Genomic DNA, 4,479 nt, shown 5'->3' with positions numbered 1-4,479 from the left:
GTTTATAACTCTGATATCTCTAACACATTCCCTATGATATCTGATTTTAGAAACACCCAGCTCCAAGTTCATTATATAACCTGTGTGAGAAGTTTTCACTACAGAAAACATAAAACACACACACATACACTACAAGCTTTATTTTCCAATTCTGATTAATCCAAGGCTTCTTTATAATTGCATGTTAATCCAGAAAGCCGAATGTTATAGACAGAATAAGCTTTCAACCCTGGAATAAATGGGTTTAGGACCCAAACTGAAAATTTATAAATGAACCAAAATTGCCATAATTCACATGAACAGAGTTCTCTTATATGAAAATTCTATCTATCACAATAGGTGATATTTACCATTGGATTTCACATTTGTCAAGTCGAGGAAGCTAGGTTATGTTGCAGAGGCAAGTTATTACAGGATTTTGAAACTGCAGTTATTTCTATTGTGTTGTGTTCATCAAAATTGAACAGGGGTCTCTGATGAGTGTTGCATTCCCTTGGCTTTCTTTTTTTTTAGTGTTTGTATTTCTGTTGTTTTTTAAAAAAACTTTGGATGCTCCACTAATTTGCATGTCATCCTTGTGCAGGGGCCATGCTAATCTTCTCTGTATCATTCCAATTTTATTATATGTGCTGCCAAAGCAAGCACAGAACCTTGGCTTTCAAAGAAAACTTTCTAGAAGCTGGCCTTGTCATAAAACAATGGTGACCCCAGCATCCTGATAGTATAGAACACCATCCTTTCTGGTGACAGGTTATATGCAACGTTTCAGAAGCGTAAACAAATAGAACCTGACCATGTGCCTTGGAAGCGCAGATCTGGAGTGTTCTTCACATAAGCCCCTTCTCCACCACAGGAGAAACAAATAAATAAATAACAAGAAACAAAGAACAAAGGGAGGAAGGAAAGAAGGAAGGAAGGAAAAGAAAGACAAAGAGAGAGAGAGAGAAAGAGAGAAAAATGAAACAAAATTATTGTATTACATTAAGTACAAAACCAGAAAAACTGTATTGCCAGTATACTTATGAAAATAATTCAACACACTGTTTCTGCCAAAGGAGGGACAGCTACTTTTCCAATTCAGTATGGTATGAAGGTAGAATAAATTCTGATGTTTACATGATCCTGGATGTATAAATTTTCTGTATACATGTTGGCCTTTCAATCATCAAAATTAAAATGCTTGTGCTTCCATATACAAATAAAAAATCAATTTAATTCTCAGATAAGAACCTTGTATACAGCTGATAGAAATAAATCTACACCTCAAAACAATGAAGCCATATAATCTCATGTTAGAATGAACACACTTTCATACAGGAATGAACCATAAAGCACACACAATGATTTTCAGTATCAGTTTTGAAACCTACAATGAGATACATTTTATTGTTTGCAGAATGAGTCCTGAAATAATTAAAAAAGAAAATTTTATTCTTTTTTTAACATTTTATTATTATTGCTATCATTTTATGATACAGTTCCATATTCCCTTATCCCCTCCCCAACTCCCTCCTCCCCCACCTAGTTCCTCTATATCATTTCTAATATATAGTTCTTTGTACTCAGTCATATGTCCATCATTTAAATTTACAATGCCTTGAAGTTATTGTTGATTTGGTATCATGCCTTTTCATTTAAGGGGATGTAAAAAAGAAAAATTACCTGAGCCTGGAGCAGTGGGCTGGTGGTTAAATCCTCAACTTGCGTGTACGGGATACCATTTAGACACTGGTTTGTGTCCTAGCTGCTCCAGTTTGCTTCTATCTCCCTCATTGTGGCCTAGGAAATCAGTAAAGGATGTCCCAAAGTGTTGGTACCCTGCTCCCTAATGGAAGGCTTGGAAGAGGCTTCTGGCTCCTGACTTTGGATCAGCTCGTCTCTAGCTGTTGAGATCACTTGGTGAAGGAAAGTGAATCCGTGGATGGAAGATCTTTTTCTCTGTCTCTTCTTCTACCTGTAAATTTTTCAAATAAAAAATAAAGAAGATCTTAAAAAAAAACTAGAAAAGAGTCAATACGGGAAATATGTAGAAAAATAACAACTCTTGTACTTTTATGAAAGATATGCATATTGTTACACGTCATCCAGAAAGCATATTGAAATTATTGCAAAACAATATAGTTGCAGCTTCATTAAGATTTGACAATTCCACTTCAAGGAAGCAGTCTACCTGAAAAGAAAAATATGTTCTCACATAAAACATTTGCATATATTTCATAACAACAGTATTTATATAAGTCAAAGCTGTACATAAATGTATAATCATGCAAGGATACATTAATTTTACACATAAAATGCATAAATTGAATGGCATAATATTATATCTTTGAAGGTATTAAATTCGCAAAATTGTTGATTTTGTTTAATGGTTTTTCATTAAAGGGGAGGTATAGTAATTGTATTATAGAGATTAACATATCCAGATGTGAAGACACAATGCAATATGCGTCTCTATTTCCATATCAATGATGGAATTTCAATGAAAGTGTTTAATATATCTTTTTTAAAATTTTTTATTTAATTTAATTACATTGTGTTATGTGACACAGTTTAATAGGTAATGGGATACCCCCACCCCTCCCCACACCCTCCCCCCATGTTGGGTTACTCCACCTTGTTACATAACCACAGTTCAAGCTCAGTTGAGATTCCCTCACTGCAAGCATATACCAAACATAGAGTCCAGCATCTTGCTGCCTGGCCTAGTTCAACGGCTTCTTAGGGAGACCCTTCCCATATACCATCAGCAAAAATTTACATCATTATGGAATTAGGTGGCATAGTAATGAGTAACCAATATGTTAAAAATAAATGCGAGTTCTTAACCACCTTCTGTGACCACCTCATTGACATTTCAATTTTAGTTTATACACAACTTATAACATAACATACATAGCATTACATGTTTTACATAACATCATATTATCTTAAATTAAAGCAAATGTGGTATCTAACCTTTTGGGATTGGCTCATTTCCCTTAGCATTATGGTTTCCAGCTTGGCCCATTTGGCCACAAAGAACTGCATTTTGCTTTTTTTAATAGCTGAGTAGTATTCCATGGAGTAGATGAACCATAGCTTTCTTATCCAGTCCTCTGCTGATGCTTCCTTTTATTATCATCATTCAATGATACAGTGCCATATGCCATGGGATTTCCCTTATCCACTCCCAATTCCCTCCCCCTTTCACTGAGTTACCTCATATCATTACCATAGTATAATTCTTCATACACCATCATATGTCCATCATTGCAGAAATAGACAATGGCAGAAAGTCCGGCATGCTATTACCAAGATACAGTAAATAGTTTCATTGGGAGTCCATCTTTGTATGGAAGTAGAGATACATACTGCATTGTATCTTTACACCTGGAAATGATAGTCTCCATTACACAAATACCATACATCCCCTTAAATTAAAAGCCACAATACAAAATCAACAACAGGAAGAAAAAAAAAGAAATTAACAACACCATGAAGTTAAATAACATGACACTGAAGAAATGAAAAAGGAAACTAAGGACCTTTTTAAAGAAAATGATGCTACTGTATTATCTATGAGTCATTGAATAATTCAGCCAGAATAAAGTACTTAGAAGAGATGAAACTACCAATAGCAACAACAACAAATTCAAAGTTCAATAGAAATAGTTTCCACTGATACTTGTTGGTGAAAATGTGTCTCCTGTAGAGAAAAAATAGATGAGTTTTGTTTTTTACTCCAGTCCACCAATCTGTGGCATTTGATTGATGAGGTTAAGCCATCAAAATTCAGGCTTAATATGAATGGGTGGTAACTCAGTCCTGTCACTTTAGCAATGAGTTGCTCATTGATTTATTCTTCTCTTGTTATTTTACTGTGATGTTCTTTGCATTTGCCTTTTGTTTCGGTGGGCGCTATTCCTTTTTTTCTGTCAAGAGACCATCTTAAGCATCATTTATAAGGCAGGTTTGGAAAAGACATATTCTTTTCAATTTACTCTGAAATAATTTTATTTCATTTTCAAAGACAAAGGAAAATTTTGCTGGATGTGTTATCCTTAGCCGACAATTTTTTTCCTATTAGAATCTGGAATATGTTGCTCCATTCTCTTCTGGCCTGTAGGGTTTCCTGTTAGAGGTCTCCTGCGAGTATAATTGGCATTTCTTTGTATGTTAGTTGATATTTTTCACATGCACATTCAAGGATCTTTTTGTTATGTTCCATTGAAGAGAGCTTGATTATCACTTTTGGTCAACCCTGTTGGGAGTTCTGTGCCCTTCTTGGATGTTGTTTCCTAATTCTTTCTCTAGATGAGGGAAATTTTCCCTTATTATCTTATTGAATACATTGTTAAACTTTGTTTCTCTTTCTGCATCTTCTGGGACTCCCCTAACTCTTACATCTATTTTCGATGTCTTCATCAATTAACTCTGAATTTGGTAACGGGTGTTGTTCCTTTGCAGTGGAGTCTTCAATAATGTTAATTGTGCCTCTGT

At 34.8% G+C, this 4,479-nt stretch overlaps 1 non-coding gene across 1 annotated transcript; it reads right to left on the bottom strand.

Annotated features, from left to right (window-relative positions):
* Positions 1 to 538: 538 nt before the first annotated feature.
* Positions 539 to 645, bottom strand: LOC131479950 (U6 spliceosomal RNA). The gene has a single exon (XR_009245197.1). It is a non-coding gene; the product is annotated as a U6 spliceosomal RNA (small nuclear RNA).
* Positions 646 to 4,479: the final 3,834 nt, after the last annotated feature.

This window comes from Ochotona princeps, chromosome 3 (genome assembly GCF_030435755.1).
Source record: "Ochotona princeps isolate mOchPri1 chromosome 3, mOchPri1.hap1, whole genome shotgun sequence".
NCBI lineage: Eukaryota > Metazoa > Chordata > Mammalia > Lagomorpha > Ochotonidae > Ochotona > Ochotona princeps.
This window is presented reverse-complemented; position numbering and strand designations above follow the sequence as displayed.